This window comes from Ceratotherium simum, chromosome 13, assembly GCF_057802395.1.
Source record: "Ceratotherium simum simum isolate JZ-2026a chromosome 13, ASM5780239v1, whole genome shotgun sequence".
Taxonomy (NCBI): domain Eukaryota; kingdom Metazoa; phylum Chordata; class Mammalia; order Perissodactyla; family Rhinocerotidae; genus Ceratotherium; species Ceratotherium simum.
Window position 1 is genome coordinate 3,653,887 of NC_141912.1, and position 11,800 is coordinate 3,665,686.

Here is an 11,800-nt window from a genome sequence, read left to right on the forward strand (position 1 = left end):
GCAGGGGGATTCCTGTGACCTCTGCAGGCAGCTTACACCCCCAGGGTTCCTGACAAAGGGTTTACTTCAGAGAAGAGGAGGCTTGGCCCACGAATGACTGCATGTGGGCCCTGGAGTGCAGAGCGCCGGAGAGGACCCTGAGAGAGGTCACAGGTGGGACAAGACACCGATTCTAAAGGGCCTGGGGGCAGCCAGGTGCAGTCTCATGCACAGGCTGGCCCGCCTCCCCAGCGTGCATCACCAGTACCACCAACTTCTAGGTGCGTGTGACGTGGAAAGGTGAGGAGGCCCCGCTGTGGCGCTGTCCTCCCCGTCTCCGCCCCGCCTGGTCTGCCGTGGCCCTGGCTGCGGTCCTGGGGGAAGCTCTGCAGTTTCCCGTGGTCTGTCGTGGCCAGCAGGGCTCTGGCCACCTGAGGCTTTTCTGTTACAGCCACTGACGTGGACACCTTCCTTTGTGCTTGTCCTGGGAGAGCCAGGCGAGGCCGAGGGGTGCGGGTGACAGTTTTGGCTTTCTTATGGTCAAACCGACACTCCTGTCTGGCGCGCTTCCTTCCTTCCTGCAGATCCGCTGGCCCCGTTTCCCCAGCCTCGTGAGCTTACTTCGCATTCCTTGCCCTGCAAGTCTGCTGGAGAAAAATTCTCAATTTTTGTCTGTATGCAAGTGTCTTTACTTTGCTTTCAACTTTGAAAGACATGTTATTCTATAGAAATAAAATTCTAGATCTTTCAACACTTTAAAGGTGTTCTTTTATTTTCTGGCCTCCATTGTTTTTATGAAAAGTCAATCAACATCTCTATTGTTGTTCCCTGTATATAAAGTATCTTTCCCCCCCTCCAATTGCTTTTAAGATGTTCCCTTTATCTTTGGTGTTCAGAAGTTTCACCCTGAGTATGCCTAGAAGCGTGTTTTTGTTTTTTGTTTTTTTTTTCCCTGACTTCTGATTCACTACATTTGGGCCTGTTGCTTGATGCTCCATCAATTTTGGAAAATTCTCACCTATTATCTCTTCAAATATTTATTCTGCGCCGTTCTATCTCCCCTCTCCTTCTGAAACTTCCCTGACGTGTATCTTAGATCATTTGATCCTGTCCCACAGATCTTGTACACCTTGTTCCCTTTTTCTCCTTTTCTTTTCAGTTTGGATGATTTTTGTCACTTGGTCTTGCTACATCCAATCTGTTGTAAAGTCCATAGATGGAATTCTTTATTTGTGCTATGATATTTTTTTTATTGATGTTTTAATAGTTTATAACAGATGAGAGGAAGTCAAGATGGCAGCGTAGGCAGACTTTGAACTCACCTCCTCCCGTGGACACAGCCAATTTACAACTACTCGTGGAAAAATTACCCCTGAGAGAGAACTGAAAACTGAATAAGAGGAACTCCTGCAACAACGGACAATCCTAACTGAGGTAGAAGAGGCAGAAACTCCCTTCTGGAGAGGAAAAATGCCGCCTTCACAAGCGGCAGCGCCTCACGGCCACCGGGAGCAGCGCACAGGTACGCAGCCTCCCTGGAGGCGCGGGGCCCTGAGCCGGGGAGTGCCCCCGCTGTGGGCATTTTGTGGACCCAGCACAATCAAGACGAGTGGCATAATATCTGACTTTGCTTGCTACTAAAACATTGGGGAATACCCCCAGAAAAGCTGGTTCACAAAGACATTAAAATTGGCTCTTAAAGAGCCCACGGGCAAACTCACCTGTTTCAGACAGCAACCTAAAATCACCAGAAAGAAAGGTGCATAGTGCTTTGGTGAAAAGAGACTCACCTAATAGGCCCTGAGTGCATCTCGGTGAGAGGTGAGACCTCTCCAGGGACTGGGACATTGGCGGCGGTCACTGTTGTGGCCTGGTGTGGGCAGGCTCACACAGACGCCATTGGAGTTCTCCCTGAGGCCTGCTAGCCCAGGGTCTGCCCCACCCACTAGAGCACAGATTTAATCCAGCTCAGCCAGGGCAGGCAGCCCACGCTAGAGACTGGCCCCACCCAACAACAAGCCCTCAGGCAACTTGTGGGCCTGCATAGATTCCATAGACTGGATTCTCTGCAGCCTGGCAACTGAGCGGACTTCAGTGGGGCAGGGCGTGCACAAGGAGTGGGTGGAGAGTGTGGGGTGGTGGTGGAGTATGTGGGGCTCCCACCATGGAGAGACTGGGTCCGCTTTGGGAGGTCGGGGCACACACACAGGGCAGGAAGTGTTGACTGTGTGTGTGGACCTGTGGGCGGCAGGGCTTGTCAGCTGCAGAAGACTTGTTCTTCTCAAAGACCTATAATGGGGGTTTGCCGCACCTTCCAAAGCCTGAAACAATTGAATGCTCCTGTGCCTGAGGCCAGCCCCACCCAGCTGCAATCCTCAGAGAGCTGACAAGAGACCTAAAGGCTGGAGGCTTATAGCAATTGTAAGCCCCTGAGCCTAACAACCTGCCCCGCTGGGGGCCTACTCACTTAAAAGAAATACTGCAACACAAATGTGGTATTAGAACTTGCAGCTAACTGTGCTGGGGCTCTCCACACCTGATAAAGAGACTGAAGGGCCCACAACAATTACAAGCAGCTGAGCATTACAACAGCTGGCCAGGAGCATAACTCAGCCTCCCTGGGCACCTACAGGGAGAGCAAACAGGCCACAACAGAAGGACACACGTAGCCCACATAGGGGTCATCCCTGGAACATTGAGAACTGAGGGAAGCACACTGCAGGCCTCCTAAGCCATCACTTACATAAAGTCACCTATCCAAGAGCAGGAGACGTAGCCGACCTACCTAATACGTAGACACAAGCACAGGAAAGAGGCAAAATGAGGAGGCAAAAGAATACATTCCAAGTAAGGGAACAGGACAAAACCCCAGAAAAGGAGCTAAGTGAAACAGAAATGAGCAACCTACCTGACAGAGAGTTCAAACAAAGAGTGTTAAGGATGCTCACTGATCTGGGGAGAAGAATAGATGAACTCAGTGAGAATGTCAACAAAGAAATGGAAGATATAAAAAAGAACCAATCAGAAATGAAGAATACAATACTGGAAATGAAAAATTCACTAGAGGGACTCAAAAGCAGAGTAGAGGATACAGAAGAACGGATCTGTGAGCTGGAAGAAAGACTAGAAGAAATTACCCAAGCTGAACAGGTAAAAGAGAAAAGAATTAAAAAGAGTGAGGACAGTCTAAGGGACCTCTGGGACAATATTAAGTGCACTAACATCCATGTTATAGGTATCCCGGAAGGAGAAGAGCGAGACAAAGGGGCAGAGAATCTATTTCAAGAAATAATAGATGAAAACTTCCCTAACCTAAGGAAGGAAACAGACATCCAGGTACAGGAATCACAGAAAGCACCAAACAAGATAAACCCAAAGAGGCCCACACCAAAACACATCATAATCAAAATGTCCAGAATTAAAGATAAAGAGAGAATCCTAAAGCCGCAAGAGAAAGTCAAGTTACATACAAAGGAAACCCCATAAGGCTATCAGCTGACTTTTCAGCAGAAACCTTACAGGCTAGAAGAGAATGGCATGATATATTTAAAGTGCTAAAAGGAAAAAACTTACAGCCAAGAATACGCTACCCAGCAAGATTATCATTCAAAATGGAAGGAGAGATAAAAAATTTCCCAGACAAGCAAAAATTAAAGGACTTTGTCACCAAAAAACCAGTGCTACAAGAAATGTTAAAGGAACTGATTTAAGGGGAAAAGAGAAGACCACAAATAGGAAAAATTATCTATTTCCATGATAAGAGGGTAATGAATACAATGCACAAAAAAAAGGTTAGGTATGATATCAAAAACATAAAAGGAGGGAGGAGGGGAGTTAAAGAGTAGAGCTTTCAGACAGAGGTCAAACTAAAGAGACCATCAATTCTGTATAGAAGAAGAAAGGAACAGAGAAGGACTACTAAAACACTGAGGAAAAAAAAGTTTAAAAATGGCAGTAAGTATATACTTATCAGTAGCTACTTTAAATGTCAATGGACTAAATGCTCCAAGTAAAAGGCATAGGGTGGCTGACTGGATAAAAAAACAAGACCCATATACATGCTGCATACAAGAGACACACTTCAGACCGAAAGACACTCACAAACTGAAAGTGAAGAGATGGAAAAGATACTCCATGCAAATGGCAATGAAAAGAAAGCTGGGGTAGCAGTACTCATATCAGACAAAATAGACTTTAAAACCAAAACTGTAAAAAGAGACAAAGAAGGTCATTACATAATGATCAAGGGGACAATCCAACAAGAGGATATAACACTTGTAAATATCTACGCACCCAATGTAGGTGCACCTAAATATATAAAGCAATTATGAACAGACATAAAAACAGAAATAGACAGTAACACAATAATAGTAGGGGACTCTAACACTCCACTTACACCAACGGATAGATCATCTAAACAGAAGATCAATAAGGAAACATTGGCCTTAAATGATACACTAGAATAGATGGACCTAGTAGATGTATACAGAGCATTCCATCCAAAAACCGAAGGATACACGTTCTTTTCAAATGCACATGGAACATTCTCCAGGATTGATCACATATTAGGCCACAAAACAAGTCTCTATAAATTTAATAAGATTGAAATAGTACCAAGCATCTTTTCCGACCACAACGTTATGAAACTAGAAATCAACTATAGGAAGAAAATCAGAAAAGCCACCAATACATGGACATTAAACAAAATGCTACTGAACAACGACTGGGTCAACAAAGAAATCAAAGAAGAAATCAAAAAATACCTGGAGACAAATGAAAATGAAAATACGACATGCCAGAATTTATGGGATACAGCAAACGCGGTTCTAAGAGGGAAGTTTGTAGCAATACAGGCCTATCTCAACAAACAAGAAAAATCTCAAATAAACAATCTAACAATGCACCTAAAGGAAATGGAAAGAGAAGAACAAACAAAGCCCCAAATCAATAGAAGGGAAATAATAAAAATCAGAGCAGAAATAAATGAAATAGAGACCAAAAAAACAATAGATAAAATTAATAAAACAAAATTAGTAAAACCAAGAGCTGGTTCTTTGAAAAGATCAACAAAATTGACAAACCTTTAGCTAGACTCACCAAGAAAAAAAGAGAGAAGGCACAAATAAGTAAAATCAGAAATGAAAGAGGAAAAATTACAACAGACACCTCAGAAATACAAAAGATTATAAGAGAATTCTGTGAAAAGCTATATCCCAACAAATTGGACAATCTGGAAGAAATGGATAAATTCTTAGAATCATACAACCTTCCAAAACTGGATCAAGAAGAAATAGAGAATTTGAATAGACCAATCACCACTAAGGAGATCAAAACAGTAATCAAAAACCTCCCCAAAAATAAAAGTCCAGGACCAGATGGTTTCCCCAGTGAATTCTACCAAACATTCAAAGAAGACTTAATACCTATCCTTCTCAAACTCTTCCAAAAAATGGAGGGGGGGGGAAGATCCCTAACTCATTCTACAAAGCCAACATTACCCTGATACCAAAACCAGACAAGGACAACACAAAAAAAGAAAATTACAGGCCAATATCACTGATGAACATTGATGCAAAAATCCTCAACAAAATACTAGCAAATCGCATACAATAATACATTTAAAAGATTATACACCATGATCAGGTGGGATTTATTCCAGGGATGCAGGGATGGTTCAACATTAGCAAATCAATCAACATGATACACCACATTAATAAAATGAAGAATAAAAATCACATGATCGTCTCAATAGATGCAGAGAAAGCATTTGACAAGATACATCATCCATTTATGATAAAAACTCTGAATAAAATGGGTATAGAAGGAAAATAATAAAGACCATATATGAGAAACCCACAGCTAATATCATCCTCAATGGTGAAAAACTGAAAGCTATCCCTCTAAGAACAGGAACAAGACAAGGATGCCCACTGTTACCACTCGTATTTAACACAGTACTGGAAGTCTTAGCCAGAGCAATCAGGCAAGGGAAAGAAATAAAAGTGATCCAAATTGGAAAGGAAGAAGTGAAACTGTCACTATCTGCAGATGGCATGATTTTACATACAGAAAACCCTAAAGAATCCACCAGAAAACTTTTAGAAGTAATAAACGAATACGGTAAAGTTGCAGGATACAAAATCAACATACAAAAATCAGTTACATTCCTATACACTAACAACAAAGTAGCAGAAAGAGAAATTAAGAATACCATCCCATTTACAATTGCAACAAAAAGAATAAAATACCTAGGAATAAACTTAACCAAAGAGGTGAAAGAGCTGTACATGGAAAACTATAAAACATTGCTGAAAGAAATTGAAGAAGACACAAAGAAATGGAAAGATATTCCGTGCTCTTGGATTGGAAGAATTAACATAGTTAAGATGTCCATACTTCCTAAAGCCATCTATAGATTCAATGCAATCCCTATCAAAGTTCCAACAACATTTTTCACAGAAATAGAACAAAGAATCCTAAAATTTATATGGAACAACAAAAGACGGCGAATAGCTAAAGGAATCCTGAGAAAAAAGAACAAAGCTGGAGGTATCACACTCCCTGATTTCAAAATATACTACAAAGCTATAGTAACCAAAACAGCATGGTACTGGCACAAAAACAGACACACAGATCAATGGAATAGAATCAAGAGCCCAGAAATAAACCCACACATCTATGGACAGCTAATCTTTGACAAAGGAGCCAAGAACATACAATGGAGAAAAGAAAGTCTCTTCAACAAATGGTGTTGGGAAAACTGGATAGCCACATGCAGAAAAATGAAAGTAGACCCTTACCTTACACCATACACAAAAATTAACTCCAAATGGATTAAAGACTTGAATGTAAGACCTGAAACTATGAAACTTCTAGAAGAAAACATAGGCAGTATGTTCTTCGACATTGGTCTTAGCAACATGTTTTCAAGCACCATGTCTGACTAGGCAAGAGAAACAATAGAAAAAATAAACAAATGGGACTACGTCAAACGAAAAATCTTCTGCATAGCAAAGGAAACCATCAACAAAACGAAAAGACAACCTAACAATTGGGAGAAGATATTTGCAAACCATATATCTGATAAGGGCTTAATCTCCAAAATATATAAAGAACTCATGCATCCCAACAACAAAAACTACCAACCCAATTAAAAATGGGCAAAAGACCTGAACAGACATTTCTCCAAAGAAGATATACAGATAGCCAACAGACACATGAAAAGATGTTCAACATCATTAGCTATTAGGGAAATGCAAATCAAAACTACAATGAGATATCACCTCACGCCCTTCAGAATGGCTATAATTAACAAGATAGGAAACAACGTGTGTTGGAGAGGATGTGGAGAGAAGGGAACTTCTCATACACTGCTGGCGGGAGTGCAAACTGGTGTAGCCACTATGGAAAACAGTATGGAGATTCCTCAAAAAATTAAGGATAGAACTACCATACGATCCAGCTATTCCACTGCTGGGTATTTGTCCAAAGAACGTGAAAACACCAATGCATAAAGACACATGCACCCCTGTGTTCATTGCAGTGTTATTCACAACAGCCAAGACTCGGAAGCAACCTAAGTGCCCATAAAGGGACGAATGGGTAAAGAAGATGTGGTCTATATACACAATGGAATACTACTCAGCCATAAGAAAGGATGAAATCCAGCCATTTGTGACAACATGGATGGACATTGAGGGTATTATGCAAAGTGAAATAAGTCAGAGGGAGAAGGTCAAATACCGTATGATTTCCTTCATTAAGTAGTAGATAATAACAACAATAAACAAACACATAGAGACAGAGATTGGATTGGTGGTTACCAGAGGGGAAGGGGGGAGGGAGCAGGGGGAAAGGGATAATTTGTCACACGTGTGTGGTGATGGGTTGTAATTAGTATTTGGGTGGTGAACATGATGTAATCTATGCAGAAATAGAAGTATAATGATGTACACCTGAAATTTATACAATGTTATCAACCAATGTTACTGCAATAAACAAAAAATGAAAATAAATAAATAAATAAATGTATAGTGATACTTACACTCGCAAAAAATAAAATAGTTTATAATATTGTGAAATTTTGGGTTGTACATTTTTGTTTGTCCATCACCATACATATGTCTCCCTTCACTGCTTGTGCCCACCCCTTACCCCCATTGTCCCTGGTAACCACAATGTAGTTTTCTCTATCCATGTGCTGGTTTATATTCCACATATGAGTGAGCTCATACAGTGTTTGTCTTTCTCTTTCTGGCTTATTTCACTTAACATAATACCCTCCAGGCCCATACATGTTGTTGCAAATGGGACGATTTTGTCTTCTTTTATGGCTGAGTAGTATTCCATTGTATATATATACCACACCTTCTTGATCCAATCATCAGTCAAGGGACATTTAGGTTGCTTCCACTTCTTGGCTATAGTGAATAATGCTGCAATGAACATAGGGGTGCATAAGCCTCTTTGGAATGTTGATTTCAGGTTCATTGGATAGATTCCCAGTAGTGGGATTGCTGGATCATAGGGTATTTCTATTTTTAATTCTTTGATGACTCTCCATTCTATTTTCTGTAGAGGCTGCACCAGTTTGCATTCCCACCAGCTGTGTATGAGGGTTCCTGTTTCTCCACATCCTCTCCAACATTTGCTGTTTTTTGTCTTGGAGATTATCGCCATTCTAACGGGCATGAGGTGATGTCTTAGTGTTGTTTTGATTTGTATTTCCCTGATGATTAGTGATGTTGAACATCTTTTCATGTGCCTATTGGCCATCTGTATATCTTCTTTGGAGAAGTGTCTATTCATTTCCTCTGCCCATTTTTTGATCAGGTTGTTTGTTTTTTTGTTGTTCAGTTGTGTGAGTTCTTATATATTATGGAGATTAACCCCTTGTCAGATATATGTTTTGCAAATATTTTCTCTCAGCTGGTGGGTTGTCTGTTCATCTTGATTCTGGTTTCGTTTGTCTTGTAGAAGCTCCTAAATCTGATAAAGTCCCACTTGCTTATTTTTTCTTTAGTTTCCCTAGTCTGGGTAGGCATGTCATCCAAAAATATTCCTTTATGACCAATGTCAAATAGTGTGTTGCCTATATTTTCTTCTATGAGTTTTATAGTTTCAGGTCTCACTTTCAGGTCTTTGATCCATTTTGAGTTAATTTTTGTGAATGGCGATAGCAGATGGTCCACTTTCATTCTTTTGCATGTGGCTGTCCAGTTTTCCCAACACTATTTATTGAAGAGACTTTCCTTTCTCCATTGTATGTTCTTAGCTCCTTTGTTGAAAATTAGCTGTCCATATATGTGTGGTTTTATTGTGCTATGAGATTTTTTTATATCTAGCATTTCTATTTTGCCCTTTTTTGTAGTTTTCATATCTATGCTAAAATTCTTCATCTGTTCACACATATTGCCCAACTTTTCCAGTAGATCCTTTAACATATTTATCATAGTTATTTCAAAGTCTTTCTTATTTTGAAGGATTGAAATAAGTCTAGATATAATTTTATTTACTGTCTTCTCTCTTGACCATATGTTCTTTCTTTGTTGCATGTGTTGCAATTTTTATTGCATGCCAGACATTGTGTGTAAAAACAGAGCAGAAACTGAAGTGAAGAATAAGAATACACCCTGCTTCTGTCTGGTTGCCTCATGGGTGCTAATCAGTCTAATCTGTGGTTGAGTCCGTCTGGGCTTTGTGGAAGCTTTAGTTACCCTGGGTTCACCATTAGCTTCACGTGTTTTTGAGGAAGGGATCATGACTTTCCCCCAGCACAATTTAGCAGCTGAGTACCAGCAAGACTCTGGGATCGCCTCATGCTACTCAGACAGCTGCCACGTAAGGTGTAGGAGATTTCTCTCAGCTTCCTCACTAGGAGGTTCTCTCTGGCCTCCAGTCCCACCCTCGTCTTTCTGGTCTTCAGGGCATCATCCCCTTGTCTCAGCCTTTGGAACTTCCCTGCAGGATGAAGGCTTCCAATGTCTTGGAGGGATTTCTCTCTCCTCTCCTGCCACGTCCCTACCTTCAGCAGGCTGCTGCCTTGTACTTGGGGCCAGCTCCATGGGTGTGTGAGCTGTGCGGCCTCAGAAGGGCCAGGTGCTTGGTTTAATGCCCTGCAGTAGCTGTCCTGAAATTCTTCATCATTCTATATTTGAATGTGTGTTTAGTGAATGAAATCTGATGGGACAGTGGAGCATGAGAATGAGCAGGGGAGAGACAATGGGCAGCTGTGCCAACACAAGCAGGCTCGGGCCTTCTGTCCAGGGCACTGTAAGGTGGCCAGGTCAGAACCCAGGCCCGGATTGGCAGTGGCAACAGTGGCAGCAGTGTCCATGCTATGGGGGAGAGGAGGGCTCCTTACGGGGGCAGCGCGGGCCCTGAGGGGGAGGCCAGCTTGTCTGTCCTTCCACAGACCCCAGGTTGGTGGCATCTGCACAGATGTTCACTCTCTGGCTTGAAGGCCAGGACAGGAAGGGCCAGCGATCAGGCAGTAAACTTTGTCAGTAAATTATCACAAAGTGAAAGCACAGACACACAGACATCGCAATCAAGCATATCAGGGAGTTAATTCAGCAACTTCCAGCCAGGAATATGTTCAGTTGGGCAACCTGCTCATAAATCAAGCACTAATGCAGAACATTAGCACATACCTAGTATGACTTAAATACACAGCCCACCAGCCTCCCCAGCCACGATCTGCTTTCTACCTTCACCACCTGTCCCCCTGTCTCGCTCCCATGTTTTCCAGCTACATGGCATGCCACGCTTTTAAAAAAGTACTGTGACCTCTGAGGCTTGGAGCTTTTTGATTCTCACTTAGGGTCACCCCTGGAGCACAGGACATTGGGGAAAATCGTCCTCAGTCCTCCACATTGGGATCCCTTGTACCAGGTGTGCTGTGGGAAGGGGGCAGACTTGGGCCAGAGTAAGAGACAGGGCTGCCTGATGGAAGAACCTTAGAGACCACAAGCTCACGTAGCTGACACCGGCCCCATTACTCCTCTGCCAATGCTGGCGCAGGGCGTGGGCAGTCCCCTCCATCCCCGTCTCCACTTCCCAGTCTCTTTTAAGTTTTTTAAGTTTTCTTCATTAAAGTCACCTTTAATGTTTGTTTTAGTCCATTTAACGTGTTGGTGACTGGGAGAGGTGGGAAAGACACGGATGTCTGGCAAATCCTTCTCATCTTTGAAGACCCAGCATGGACGCCACCCTTCTTGAAGGCCTAGCTGGACCCTCCCCTCAGTGTGACTCCACACACTTGTACTGTCCTCAGCGCCTGACGCTCCTCATCCCTGTGGCAAGACAGGAGACTTGTACAACTTCAAGGGGGAGCTTAACTGCTTGTGGGGGTCCTCCTCTCTTTCCTGTCCGAGAAAGCTTTGTAATGGACGCTTCAGTCTCTAGGGTAGAGGGAACTGGTTCTTAGTCCCTTGGCATGATTTCTTTGTTCTTGTAAAAGAACAGGAGGGAAGAAGGAAGACTTTGCTGGAAGTTAAAAAGAAGATACAAAAGGTAAAGGAAAAAAGATTTACACGAACAGAATAATGTTTTGAAAAAAATAAGAATTAAATATTTTCTGAAAATGGATATTTTTGGCAGGGAGGTTAGTTTGATATAAGATTAGGACAAAGGTGAAAGATGTTAGTGGAAGACATATGGAAGCAGGAGAGTGGAGAAGGTAGTCAAAGATGGAAATTTTTTGAATATTCTTTTTTTTTTTTTTTGCAGAGAAAGATTCACCCTGAGCTAACATCTGTTGAAATCTTCCTCTTTTTTTTTCTGCCAAAAGTCCCAGTACATAGTTGTATATTCTAGTTGT